The 14,700-nt window shown below is 45.6% G+C and overlaps 1 protein-coding gene across 2 annotated transcripts in view; it reads left to right on the top strand.

The window, feature by feature from the left end:
* The window catches only part of SCARA5 (scavenger receptor class A member 5), a 122,998-nt gene that overhangs the window by 14,185 nt on the left and 94,113 nt on the right, over positions 1-14,700 (top strand). The window lies entirely within an intron of this gene.

Below are 14,700 nucleotides of genomic sequence, written 5' to 3'. Positions count from 1 at the left end.
GTGTCTAAATTTCTTCTTCTTATAAGGACACTAGTCAAACTGGATTGGGGCCCAACCTAACAGCCTCATTTTAATGTAATCATCTCTTTAGAAGCCCTATCTCCAAATAGAGTCACATTCTGAGGCAGTGGGGTGAGGATTTTAACACAGGAAATTGAGGAGGACACCATTCAGCCCATAACATCCGGCAAAAGCAATCTCAGTGATGATGGATGGGAGGAGGCTAAATGGAGTGGGTTCAGGACAGAATAGGAAAAGAAGAATCAGATGCAGTGGGTACCTGCAATTCTTTCAATAAGTGCTACTGTACGAGAGGACAGAGAAATGGAGGGGAATAGAGGTCAAGAAGGATTTTTGTTTTAAGATGGAAAAAATAGTATGCTTTATTCTGATGGAGTGAGACTGTGCAGAGGGAAACATTGGCTAAGAAGAAGTGCTGGAATTACGTCCTGGAGTAAGTACAGAAGGAATCTGATGTGAGTCAAGGGTGTTGCCTCAGGCAAGAGCACAGATGGTTTGACTACAATGACAAAAGGAGAGGCAAAGTGCTAGGGCCTGGACACAGGTCAGAGGTCACACTGTGGGGAGTGGGGAGTTTGAGGAAGCTCCCTTCTTCTTGCTTTTGTTTCCTCAACTGGGAAACCAAAAGTGCAGGTGGAGGTGGAGGTAGGAGACAGATGTCTGGGGATGAGTGTGCAGGTGGCCTAGGAACAGGTAGCAAGCCCACTGGATAGGATCAGGGCCCACTCGGGTATAATGATCATGAGCTTAAAGTCAGCCCAGCAAGCATGGTGGCGTGGTTTTCCCATTTCTGGCTATGCTCAGCTCCATTTCCATTGGATGGAAATGCAGAGTTGTAGAGTTAGCTCTAATGAGATTTAGTTTTGCCAGGCGTGAGGACTCCAGAGAGGGGCAAGGGGATTGAGGGTGTGTCTAGAGAGTGAATAACGCAAATCATGGAATGTAAGTGGGACAAGTGGGAGTGGGGTGGGGTGGGGGGAGGTGCAGGAGGTGGGAGGCAGTAGGGTCCAGAGTTCTTGAGGCAGTCCCTCAGGAAGATGGGAGAGGTGGTAATAATGTGGGATGTTTAAACAGGCGATAAAAAAAGGGTTTCGATTATTGGTAAAGCCAACAAAAATGGAATGTGAGCCACATATGCAATTTTAAACTTTCTAGTAGCCACACAAAAAGGTGGACACACAGATGAAACTAATTTAGACACCATAATATATTTTATTTGCTCTAATGTATCCAAAATATTATCATTTTGATATGTAATAACTATAAAAAGATGATTGAAGTATTTCTGTTTTTTTCCCATGCTGAGCCTTCCCAATCCAGTGTGTATTTTGCGTTTCAAGCCCGGCCTTAGTTTGGCGCAGCCACATGTCAAGTGCGTCAGGGCGGAGGTTGAAATCAAGAGAGGGAAGGAGGTCAGGAGGAGTTTGAAACGGAGATTGAAAGAGAGCCAGAGTGAGCGCCAAGAGGGGAAGGGTGAACACATGACCCTTAGCAATGAGAAGTGTGCAGTTGTGATGTGAGAGTCCAAGATAGGGAGGAGAGAAGAGAGAGAGAAGGTTCTGGAAATAGCAGCAAAGAGCAAAGAAAAACACCTACTGCATCTTTAGGCCAGTTGTCTGAGAGTGGGAGGGAGAAAGCCACACTTGGGAAGACAAGGGAGAGAGGTTCAGTTAGAACAAGAAGAATGTGAAAGAAATGTTCAGAGCGGAGATCGACAAAATAAGGGATTTTTTTTTTTTTTTTAGATGACCTGCTGGGAGGTCCAGGGGCTGCCCAGTGGGAAGGTTTCAGTAACTGGGAAAGGAAATGGTCAAAGGAGCATAAACAAGGCTGTTTGGGGATTTTTGTGGGTAATGGGGAGTCCTGAGAGTCCTGGGGCTTCTGTGGGGCTGCAAGAAGCCAGGAGCAAGGGCTCAGTGAGACTGGTTAGGCAGGTTTCAGGGCAGATAAGGCTGGGTTTATAGGAGGGGTCTTGCCAGGAGCACACATGTCCTAGGGCAAACTCTCTGCCCACCAGGGTGGTGTGTGGGCAGGGGAGGGAGGCCTTGTCCTGCAGCTTCAGGAGCTCTGGAGTTCATCTGGGCTCTTGTGGAGGTGAGGAAGCCAGGGGAGGCCAGGGGAGGTGGCAAGGCCCATAGCAGGGTGGTGAGAAGTGATCCTAATGCAGTGATAATACAATGGCTCCCCTGGGGTGAGCAAGTGGCCCAGGCAGGCACTGTACTTGGGCCTCAGTATATCGTCCCCATTCAACCTCAGTATATATTATTATCCCCAGTTTGTGGATGAGAAGGTGAAGGCTTAGGTGAAGTCAATCGCCCAAGGTGGCCCAGCCAGCCAGAGGCAGAGCCTGGATTCAGATTTGCCCTGATGTTTGGTCCCTAAACCCCACCCCTCTGCGCAGCTCCCGGCCTTCCCTCTTGGGACAGACCTGGGGACTCCTCTACCATCAGGAGCCGAGCTGGTGGCAGTGGCGGCTGGAGCGTGGATTCTTGGGGTTTAAGATTTCAGAGGTGGACACATTCTGGGTGATGACGAAACCAGGGTGGGGCTGTGGGAATAAATGACTGCAATGCAGGAGACAGATGGGATGAATTATTGCAAGAGGTGACGCTGGCAGGAAATAGATATAAATGCAACTAGGCTTGGACAAGAGCACAGAGACAGGGTCTTACAAGGCTTCAGAGGGAAGCCTGGGACTCAAAGCTCAAGGCAGACCTCAGGTCAGAGTAGAGGTGCCCCACCCTCCCCAGGGGTGCCCCCCCTCCCCACCAGTCCTGCGCCCACCACCTCCTGGGACTTCTGGCCCCGAGTCTAACTTCCATATGCAGCAGGGTTTGGGAGATATAAACACAGCTGTGAGGACGGGGCCCAGCCCTGCGGACTTGGTTGCTGGTTAACATAAGGCTCACAGAACTGATGGGGGCCTGCGATGGGCCCTGCCTTCCCAGGGTCCTGGGGCCTGTTTGCTCCTCTGCCTTCGCACTTCCTGCTCTACAGCTTCAGATCCACTCAAGTCAAGAAACCCAACGTGTTCAGAGTACCCACACGGAAGCCTTGTCCGTAGAAAGTCCTGTTAAGAGAGGAGGCCGCAAGGAGGGGGCTGGCCGCAGGTGTCAGGGTGTGAGTACCTTTGTTATCATCCACCTGTCACTTTGGGGAGGAGGGAGCAGAAAAACAGAACATACTAGAGACTCAAAGGGGGTGGATGGCAGTAATCAGATCTGGAGGGGCAGACTGAAGAGAATTACGCAGGGCAAGGGAAACTGAGGACAAGCCTTCCGGATGAGGGCCATACACCATGGTTTGCAGGAATGGTCTTGGTCTATGCCTGTTCTTTCTGCATAGTAATTAGTAGAGCACAATTTGCTCTTTAAAAAAAAAAAAAAAAGATTTTATTTATTTATTTATGAGAGACAGAGAGGCAGAGGGAGAAGCAGGTCCCACGCAGGAAGCCCGACGTGGGACTCGATCCCAGGTCTCCAGGATCACACCCTGGACTGAAGGCAGCACTAAACCGCTGAGCCACCCGGGCTGCCACACAATTTGCTCTTAAAAGGGTCTCTGTTTGAAGGTGATCTCACAGTTTGTCCACGAGTAAAAGGGAGCTTGATCTCGTCCCCCTTGCCCTGTTGTATGTTGTCATCTTGGTTGTCCAGTCTTGTTCGACCTCAGAGTCTGCCAAATGTGGGAATTCATCCCTTCCCTCCAGAGTTATGACAATCCCCCAGCCCTGACCTAAGGACATCTATTAAGACATAAATGTAATTTCTTAAGTATGTTAAATATTTCCAGGGTATCCAGGGGGAGTTGCTTTTTTTAACATGTAGGCTTATACTGGGGGGGGGGGGGTCCTTGAAAGGTATTGACACTCTAAAGATAAGCTGGGCACTGTCTTGCCAGTGGGTGGATGTGTACGCGAGAAGAGCCCAGGGCAGCCCCCTAGGACCTTTGGCTCCTCAAGTGTGCCCTTTCCTTGCCCTCTGCAGATGGTCCTCCTGGCAAAGGAGTTCTGTTTTGTGGTCAGGAGTAAAAAAACAACAACAACAAATGTTGTTCTCACTACTCTATTTCTAGGTAAGTTTTCAAAGCTCCGAAGTCTCATTTGTAGCTACTTTAGATCCTAAATTCCAGAAGGTGGGGATCCCTGGGTGGCGCAGCGGTTTGGCGCCTGCCTTTGGCCCAGGGCGCGATCCTGGAGATCTGGGATCGAGTCCCACGTCGAGCTACCGGTGCATGGAGCCTGCTTCTCCCTCTGCCTGTCTCTCTCTCTCTCTCTCTCTCTCTCTATCATAAATAAAATTTAAAAAAAAAAACCTATAAAAAAAAAAAGCTAAATTCCAGAAGGTGATGAGCCCTTTTTTTTGAAGGGCAAAATTCCATCACCAAAGGAAACCCAGAAACAGACAGCACCTGGATACCAAGGTGAATTGAGTGGTTAAACGATGACTCCTATGGCAAGCTCCCTGGCTGCAGTTCCTACGCTGGCGCTGGCGTAAAGCTGAGACAAGGCAGGGAGTGTGGCTTCCTCCCCGAGCCTTGCCTGGAGCCGTGCTCTCCAGCATGCTCTTGTCATTGGTCTTGGCACCGGCTAGCTGAGGGAGAGAGAACTTCCCTTTCCATGGTTGGACTAGCTGGTCCAAGGAGACAGAGTCAGGGAATCAGCAGCCTTAGCCACTACATCTTGCTCAAGAAATGTTTGCTGAATGAATGAATGAATGAACTATCCTTAGGTTTCTTCCTCTGACTTCCCCATTATGCGCACCAGGATCCCAACCCTGGACTTCACATCTCCTCCTTTCTTCTAGGCAGCACAAACATCCCAGCCCTGCCACTTTGGGTAAATCACCTAATCTCTCTGAGGCTCAGCTGTATCATCCATAAAATGGAAGTAATAATATCTGTCTTCGTGATCGTTGTTGGCCTTAGAATTAATATTATCGAAGCGCTCAGCCCAGTATAGGTGCTTGGGAGGTGGCAGCTGTTATTCTGTTGTGTCCCATTGTTGGAGGTTCCAAAACAATTTTGAAATGTAGGCTTTGGGCAGCCCAGGTGGCTCAGTGGTTTAGCGCCGCCTTCAGCCCAGGGCCTGATCCTGGAGACCCGGGATCAAGTCCCACGTCGGGCTCCCCGCATGGAGCCTGCTTCTCCCTCTGCCTGTGTCTCTGCCTCTCTCTCTCCCTGTGTCTCTCATGAATAAATAAATAAAAGATGGCTTGTGGGGCACCTGGGTGGGTCAGTAGATTAAGTGTCTGACTCTCAATTTCAGCTCAGGTCATGATCTCAGGGTTGAAAGGTTGAGCCCCACTTGGGGGTCTGCACTGGGAGCCTGCTTAGGATTCTCTCTTTCCCTCTGCCCCTCCACCTGCTTGTGTATGTGTGCTTTTTCTCTTTAAAAAAATAAAAAAGAGGGATCCCTGGGTGGCGCAGCGGATTGGCGCCTGCCTTTGGCCCAGGGCGCGATCCTGGAGACCCGGGATCGAATCCCACATCGGGCTCCCGGTGCATGGAGCCTGCTTCTCCCTCTGCCTATGTCTCTGCCTCTCTCCCTCTCTCTGTGACTATCATAAATAAATAAAAATTAAAAAAATAAAAAAAAATCTCTCTCTTTTTTTTCTAAGATAAATAAATTTTTTAAATAAATTTCTAATAAAATTTATTTTATTTATTTATTCATGAGAGACACACAGAGAGAGAGGCAGAGACATAGGCAGAGGGAGAAGCAGGCTCCATGCAAGGAGCCCAATGTGGGACTCAATCCAGGGACTCCAGGATCAGGCCCTGAGCCAAAGGCAGATGCTCAACTGCTGAGCCACTCAGGCATCCCAAAAGAAATAACTCTAAAAAAAAAAAGATAGTTTGTCATTCACACTGCCCATGCCACGGGAGGTGAGGCAGCATGAGCAAGCATGGGATATAATAGTTTGAATGATCCAATAGCTTGATGGCCATAGACTGTCCCTAGTTGTCCGGTACCCGGCCCTAGGATGATAGGGCAGGTGGATAGAGGCCTGGAGGGAGGAAGTGATAAAGGAGGTAATGGTAGTATGGGCTACTGATTGGGTGGTCTGCACATGGAAGGCTTGCTTGCAGGTGAGTTTTTTAATTGGGGCTGTCCCTGGGAGGGGCAGTCTCCAGAATCAGCAAAGCCCCAAGATGTTGAAACATCAAATATAGAAACTACAAAACACGGTTATTACAAAAGCCTAAATAATGATTTGGGGTATCCAGGAGATTTGCATTTAGTTTATTAGTCTCATTTAACAAACAGCCAATAAATGTTCATTGAACACCTGCTATATAGGCCAGGACCTGTGGGATACAGGCATGAATCACAGACCCTGCCCTCTGGGAGCTGACCATCAACAAATCTGTATTTTTGTTGATTGATTTGTGGGTGCATTTCTTTTCTCATTATTACCTGTACCATAATTGGCCACAGGTTCCCAACAAAGCTCTATGCATGATAACTATTATGACTGGTTCCAGGCCTTCCCAGGTGACAAAGATTCCGTGGATCTGAGGTCCATCGTCTTCATTCAGATCCACTCAACCCCCTTCTGTGGCTCAGCCAACTCTGCTTTCCAGCAGAGGCCACACAGCTGGAGGTTTCGAGCCTATATAGGCTTTAGGACACTTCCAGCTCAGTTCCATACTGGTTGGGATCTTTCCTCTTTAAACCCAGACACCCATTTGGCCCTCCCAACTCAACCGGGGGAGTTGGGGAGAAGAGACAAGGGGTGTTAAATTTATCCATTCCTGTGCTGAGGCTAGATCAATTCACCAGAACAAGGCGACCAGGCAATGGAGGGAGGTTCCCCTAGTGGCCTGAGAAGAGTAGTGATCTAAAACTGAACAGAGCTGAGCTCTGGCTTCTACATTGCAAACATATCATCAGGTGGCTTATATCCTGTAAGAAGGGGTCAGGAGAAGGATTGGGAATCTTTTTGAGAGGGACCCAGGGCCACTCTAGGAGGAGCATCTTTGGGCCTGAATTTAGGCAGAAGCCTGAGCCTGCTGTTTGAGTGTCTGCATTGACAGCATTTCTTCAATCCATGCCCTGCCATGTTGGGCAAGAGTATAGGCATCTTCTACCCACCCAAGACTCACTTCTTCTTCCTTGGGATTCCATGGCCCCTCTCTTGCTCTTGACTTGCTCTTGGAGTCAAGGTGACTCCAGCTCACCTTGACTGCCCTCATCTCTCCTCCCACCTGGCTTTCTCTTTCCATTCCTCAGCCCAGCTGCAAGATAATATGCACATCGGCCAGAGTCCCTTCCTCCTCCCACTTTCCTCCTGCTGAAAATAAGCACATAGCCTTTGACTGTTTTCAAGAACTTTTATGCCGGGTAATTTGGGAAATAGATGGGGGCTGAGAAGAGTAACAGATATTGCAGGGGCATTACAAAATTACAAGATATCTCTAGAAGTACCAGAAGAAACTGTCCTAGATCCTCACAACAGCTAAACCAGATTGCCTCTGGCCATCCTGCCTTCACCCGGCTCCTTTCCTAGAAATGGTTGTGAAAGTCTCAGACTCATCTAATCACACAGAAGACAGTGGCTGCCTCTGCCTGCCACCCCCATGGGGTCATCTGCCTCTAGGACTTAGGTCTGTGGTGCCATGGGGCACAGGTGACCAGCGTTCACTGTACCGCAGCTGGTGGTTCAGGAGCTTCCCAGACCTGGGTCAGATGAAAGTGCAAGCACATGACTTTCTCTGCAGTTTCCCTGCCTCACACCCTCCTCTTCCCTTTACTTAGGGGAAGTAAACAGTGCTGCCCATTAAAGCCATAAAGGGACAAGCAGCTTCAAAAAAAAGAGGTTATTTGGGGCTGCCTGTTACAATGAACAATGTGAGTGGTGAGTAACCAGAGTGAGGATGATGATGTCAACCTTGGGTGGTTTTAAAGAGATCCTTGGATGAGATGAGCCCTGAGGTCCCTCCCAGCAATGAGCCCTTATTTCCACCTGCTGTTTCTGAAGCTGTGGGACCAAAGAACAAAAGGAAAACGACTGAGTGCTTGTTGTTGGTATAACTGAAGTAGGTGACAATTGGATTATTTGCATCCTGGTTTCTATGTTGGTTAGATTCCGGTTCTTTGGGAAGAAGTAAATACTCATTTTTATCAATTTGTATTTTTTTAATGGGAGGAAAATAACAAACAGATAACTCCCCAAGTGCTCTAAACATATGATTAAGAATTTGGAAACTTACTTTTTCAAGGAGAGGCTAGACTGATGACAGGATAGCTCAGAATGTTTTCCTGTGTCTCACAGTTAACATGAGACAGAGGCAGGCTTTTAACCTACCTCTGCAGAGACCCAAACTCCAGCTTTCTCCTGCCTGGTGGCAGTGTGGGGAAACAGGGACTCAGAGTTGCCCAGGCTCCCACCATAGAGTGGCCCTGACACCAGGGACCATCTCCTGAGGCATCCTCAGCTCAGTTGTCTGGGATTGAATGGCTTACAGATAGATTTTGCTTTTCTGTTCTTTAACCCTTGCTCCCATGTACCTCTCTACCCCCAGCAGACAGTACTTTAGCAAAAACTCTTGGCAGGTGGGGGGAACTCTTGTTTCCATGATAAAAGGAACCCTTCACAATTTTAACCTGGGAATAATAAAATTGCTTAAGAGAACCCCATTTGAATGTGTTTTATTAAAAAGAAATCAAAATTTTAAAAAAAATAAACTAAGCTCTTATAATAGTAAGGCTTTTCATTGATTTTCCAAGAAAGTGTCTTCACATTCTCTTTTGGTATGACAAATGTCTTACTCCAGAACTGTGTATCTCTGTGCCATAGATGTGGGATTTCATCTTGAATCAGAATCAGTACATCCAGGGGTGGAGCGCAGGCCTCAGGATGGCTAAGAAGTTCCATGCATGACTATACTGCTCAGCCAAAATTAGTGTCTCTTAAGTTCTAGTGAATTGCTCTCACAGTTTACCTGTATGGGCACCATGTGGCAATCTGAAGTCATGGGTAAGCAAGGGAAGCCAAGATTTAATTTAATTTAAAGAGCAAAATTTTGCTCAAAAATATGTGTTCACAGCCAACAGAAATGTATCAACTATTCGCATAAGACCAATATGAGAGAGGAGCTTTGCAGCGAAAATAAATGCCTTACACATGTCTTCATTCCTGCAGAGAACCGTATTGTGGTTCTGCTGTGTGCGGGTGGATGGGTAGAGAGCAGTCAACGAGACACACGTTGGTCCCCAGGGGACTTTTTAGACAAGTTGGCAGACAGAAGTGTAAAGAGACAATTGTGAATAATAAGGTTAGTGCTAGAGATGTGTGCAAGGTTCTGGCGTCTTTCTTTCGGTGATACCTAATCCCTAATGTTCTACCTTCTGGAATATTCTCTTTCTTTTAAAGATATATTTACTTATTTGAAAGAGAGAAAAAAATAGCATAAGCGGGGGCAGGGGAGGGGCAGAGCGAGAGAGGGAATCCTCAAGCAGACTCGTCATTGAGTGAAGAGCCTGACGTGGGGCGCAATCCCAGGACCCTGACATCATGACCTGAGCCAAAAGCAGGTGCTTAATTGACTGAACCGCCCAGGCACCCCTAGAATATTCTTAATCTTGAACGTCTAAGAAGTCTGGCTTTGCTTCTCGATATATGAAATCAAATTCATCTTGCAATTTGTTGTTGTATTTTAATTTAATTACTTTTACCGAAGTCAGTGTTCCTCAGAGTGGCTATATAAACCGTAGTCATACTCAAGAGGACTTTAAATGATATACAGGTATAAATTTGTTATTTTAATAGCTAAGGGTTTATCTCAATGTGTAATGGGAAGATACTCATTTTCCACTTGCAGTGATATAAAGCTTCCCTCTCAAATAAGTTAAAGTCAAAAAAAAAAAAAATGAGCGACAAATTAAAGAATAGCCCAGAAATCCTGGGCTGTGGCAAAATTGTTCAGGTTTCATGCAGACAGAATGTCTGGAGGTGGGGAAACCATCTATCTGCTTCCAGCTGACCAGGAAGCCATAGGCCCCATGCTGAGAGAAAAGTCTTCCAGCCTGGCACTGGGGAGGGGGAGCATTCTGCGAGTCACTTTGCATTTGTTTTTTTTGGTTTCTATTTGTGTCCTTGGAGCCACTGGCCTTGCCCTCCCCAAGCCTCCTTCCCCTGGCTTTCCGATCTCCTGAGAAGCCACCCTCACTTCTGGAGGCCACTGCAAGATGGAAAAACCTTTCCCTCGATTCTTCTAGATCTTGGAAGAGCTTTCTGTTTGTTTGTATTGTGTGTGTGCCATTTTCTCCCTCGATCTGGTCTTGTGTGCGACCATGTCTGCAAACAACAGCTATGTTTAATAACTAACAGCTTTGCCTGGTGCTTTCCTCATAACTGTTCTCACATGGAGGAAGACATTTTTCTTCTTAAAGTCACAGTTTTCAGATTTATAATAGCTGTTACTCAGATGATGACGACACTGACGAGAAAGATAATGGATTTTAGCTCATCTACAGAGGCCTGTCCTCCTAAGCCCTGCTGAGTGGCTGCCTTCTTCATTCAGACTCTGGGACCACTTCCTGACACAGAATGAATCACCATCTCTGCTACGAAGCACTTTACTTGTGCCATCTCTCTATTACGTACCTGTTTCGTTCACGCCTGCGTAACAGATCCCCGTGTACTTGTCTTCTTCCCTTCAGATGCTCACATCTGAAGGGCTGTGGCCACATTTTAATTTCTCATTCAATAAATATTTTGGATGCCTACTACATGCCAGGCCTTGGGCAGGAACTGGGAAGGTGGGAGGTGAACAGGCTGGCACTGGCTGTCTCTCACGCAGCTTGTTGTCTTTGCCCATTACAGTGTCTGTCATAAGTGTATCGGCTATCTAGTGCAGCATAACAAGTTCACCCAAAACATAGCAGCTTAAAGCAGCAAAGATTTACAATCTTCCCAGTTTCTGAGGAAGCTATGGGTATGCAAGGAAAGCCAAGATTTTGTCTACTTTTTCAGATCAAAATTATATGTTTACATACACATGTTTACGTATAATATAATCTGGCAGGAATCTGGGAGCAGCTTAGATTGGTTCTGGCCCATGATCTCTCGTGAGACTGCTGTCAAGATCTTGGCCAGAGTGTGGTTTTTTGAAAGCTTGATTTGGCCAGTGGATCTGCTTCCAGGTTCACTCATGTGGCTGTGGGCTGAAGGCCTCAGTTCCTTATCAATTAGCCTCTTCACAGGGTGTTTATGACATAGTGCTGGCTTACCCCCAAACTGATGTTCCAAGAGAGTGAAAGTGAGTAAGGAGAAGCTGCTGTGTCTTTTGTCTAATCTCAGAAGTGACACACTATCACTTCAATGGGTCACACCAACCAAATCCTGGTGCAGTGCAGAAGATTAAATAAGGGGACAGAGATCGTTGGGGGCCACCTTGAAGGCTGGCTACCACAGTAGGGCAATTGATAGTGGGTGTTTGATAAATGCCGGTGAAAGTTTTTACCCCAATAATCCGTAAGTCAAAACTTCTAATTTAAAAAAAAAATAGACCATTTTTAAGAGGGGTTTTAGGCGTACAGCAAAATTAAGGAGGAAGTACAGAGCATTCCTATATACTCTCTGTCTCCCTACATGCGCAGCCTCCCTCAGTATCATCCCCCACTGGTGTCGTACATTTGTTAGAATTAATGAACTTACATCGACACATCACTATCATCCAAAGTCCATAGTCTACATTAGGATTCACTCTTGGTGTTGTGTAGTCAATGGGTTTGGACAAACATACAATGATTTGTGTCCATCATTATTGTATAATATAGAATAATTTCACCACCCTAAAAATCCAGAGTGCTCCTTCTATTCATCCCTCCTTCCCCGTAACCCCTGCCTTTTCCAGAATGTCATATAGAATCATAAAGCATGTAGCCTTTTCAGGTTGGCTTCTTTCACTTGTAATATGCATGTAAGCTTCCTTCATGTTTTCTCATGGCTTGATAGCTCATTTTGTTTACTTTTTTTTTTTTTTAACAAATAAGTGAACATACTTTTTGCCTTGGTTTTACTGACTGTATCCTTGTGGAGTGTTTTTAATCTTCCACTAAGCCTAAATAATTTGAATGGTTTACCCAGCTAACATGCTGCTGCCACATTAAATTAAAAAGTCAGTAAATGTGTTTTGGGCAGACTTAGTAACTTGTCTTTTCCCTAAATTGTCTTTTTTCCCTCGCAATCACATTCTCTAGCTACCTTGCCAGATTCATTCATGTTCTGCTTGTCTATTGCATTTATGGAAAACCTCTGTTTGAAATTCTTATATGTTCTACTTAAGATAGATTTTGTCTAATGTACATAGCTGAGTCTTGTTAAAAGAAAAAAAACTAAGCTAAGAAGAAGTCTTGTGTTGTGTATTAGTTGATGAAGGGACCTGTCTCAGTGGGGTACTGGCTGTTAAACAGAAGCCTCAGATAGAGGGGAAGGGAGCCATTCTTTCTCAATTGAAAAAAGTAGGGTATATGGCTATATCATTGCAGTTTGCCCCATTCTTACAGTGAGTTAGCAATGCACGTGCTCACAATGAAGGCAGGACCCAGTTGGCAGTATTGTTAGCTATATGATTTTCCTCCTCCTATTCAGCCGTAATTAAAAGTCAGCACACACTTGACAAGAAAGGGATGGTGTTCTAATTGGTGGAATTGAAGAAAAAGCAGTCCTTGCCCTTGTGGTTGATTAGTTTAGGAAAATTTTTTCATTCCTAGAGAAAGGAAGGAGTTCTTCCTTTTTTGCTTTCCTCCCCACATGAAAAATTTCAAGCTGAAGGACAATTAGCACTCATCTGGCACTTGATAAATTGTGACATAACCTTGCTAGTCAAGCTGCAAATGTATGTCGCTGCACTTAATCCTTAACTATGTTAACATTCATCTGACTGAACTGACTGCCTCAAGTTCAGGCAAGTTATAATGACTTGTTAGATCTCAGTGAAAAAGTTACATGCAAGGGATGCCTGGGTGGCTCAGCGGTTGAGCATCTGCGTTTGGCTCAGGGTGTGATCTCAGGGTCCGGAATGGAGTCCCACATCGGGCTCCCCACATGGAGCCACTTCTCCCTCTGCCTGTGTCTCTGCCTCTCTCTGTGTCTCTCATGAATAAATAAATAAAAATCTTAAAAAAAAAAGTTACGTGCAAAAAAAATATATATGTATATATGTCAACTCTTTTCTTTTTGAGAGAATGATTTCTTGTTATAATGAACCAGATCTGCAAGATTCCACTAAAATTGAAACAGTTAACAGAATATGGCTGAAATCCATCCATATTTCAATAAGAAGAGGATCAAACAAAGGCAATGAAAGAAAAGCCCAAGACTGCTTTGGGATAAACATAAGGATAATAGCATTTCAGCATGGGCATCTTCTGACCCTTCGCAGTTGGGTGGCCACTGTCAGCAGCAGCAGTATTGTCATCATCTAAAGAAAAAGCAGGGTGTAGAGGAGGGACAACCGTCATGACACCCAGAACTCATATTTGTGTAGTATCCAATGCCATGCCTACCATTCTGTCTTTCTAGGGAAACAGCCTTGTCTCTAGTCATTTGGCTCTCATGAGAACAACAACAACAAAAAGATGAAATGTGTCAAGAGGGATGCCTGGGTGACTTACCATTTGAGCATCTGCCTTCGGCTCATTTCGTGATCCCGGGGTCTGGGATCGAGTTCCACATCAGAGCCTGCTTCTCCCTCTGCGTATGTCTCTGCCTCTCTCTCTCTCTGTCTCTCATGAATGTATAAAGAAAATCTTTTTGAAAATTAAAAAAAAATGTTTTTAATGTGACAACAGTCTTTAGTTTCTGGAGCAAAACAGCTCATAGAGTCTATTGTGTAAAAGGGATAGAAAATCCTGGAAAAGAATACTTAGGGGAACTCAAAAAGATGTATTCTGCTCAAGTCTTAGTGGAAAAGCAGATTAACTTTTCAAAATTTGCTAGCAGTTAAGGGTTGATGAGAATGGTGATTAAATTTGTGTTTTTTTTAAACTTACTCCAAATTGTACCCAAAGTTTTGTGAAAATATTATGTAATCATTCTACTTGGCTGTTTGAACAGCAGTATTTTCAGTGAAATGGAGTAAATGAGTGGGAAAATGTTCTTCATTTTCCCTCCTCCCTCTCGGGGGCCAGCACACCAGTGTGGTCACTCATCCTCTCCCTCCCAGTAACCAAACCTCCCCAAGGCCCAGAGGTGGTCATGGTACCTGAGAGGTAATGAGTATCCCTTGAAGCAACTGCCTTGCAAACCCAAAGTAGCCAAGGAATTACAAATATTGCACCATCTTTAGAAACGTTTCGGAATATCAATTATTTCAACCTTTTTCTGCTCCCACACCTTCCTCCATGTATAGCACACTGTAGTAAGATAACAACATTGTCTCTCACAGGAGAAAGGGAATAAGCATAATGGGGGCATGTATGTTTTGAAAAAAAAAAAAAAAAAGCCCTTTTGGATTCCTTCCTGCCCTGGTGGGAGTCAGGGCAGGAGAGCATAGCATCTCTTCCTTTCTACTGTCAGTTGACGAAGCAGATGGAGGTTAGTGGCTTTCCAGCCTCTGCACAGGCTATCTGGGAAGACTGCCTTGAAGGAGGAGTCTAGCTAAAAGATGAGCAGGAGTCAGGGCACCTGTGTCCTCACCTAGGGTTTGCCACTAACATTTGGCACCTGC

The sequence above is a fragment of the Nyctereutes procyonoides genome, unplaced genomic scaffold, assembly GCF_905146905.1.
Source record: "Nyctereutes procyonoides isolate TBG_1078 unplaced genomic scaffold, NYPRO_anot_genome, whole genome shotgun sequence".
NCBI lineage: Eukaryota > Metazoa > Chordata > Mammalia > Carnivora > Canidae > Nyctereutes > Nyctereutes procyonoides.
The sequence above is the reverse complement of the archived record's forward strand: the minus strand, read 5'-3'. Positions and strand labels throughout refer to the sequence as shown.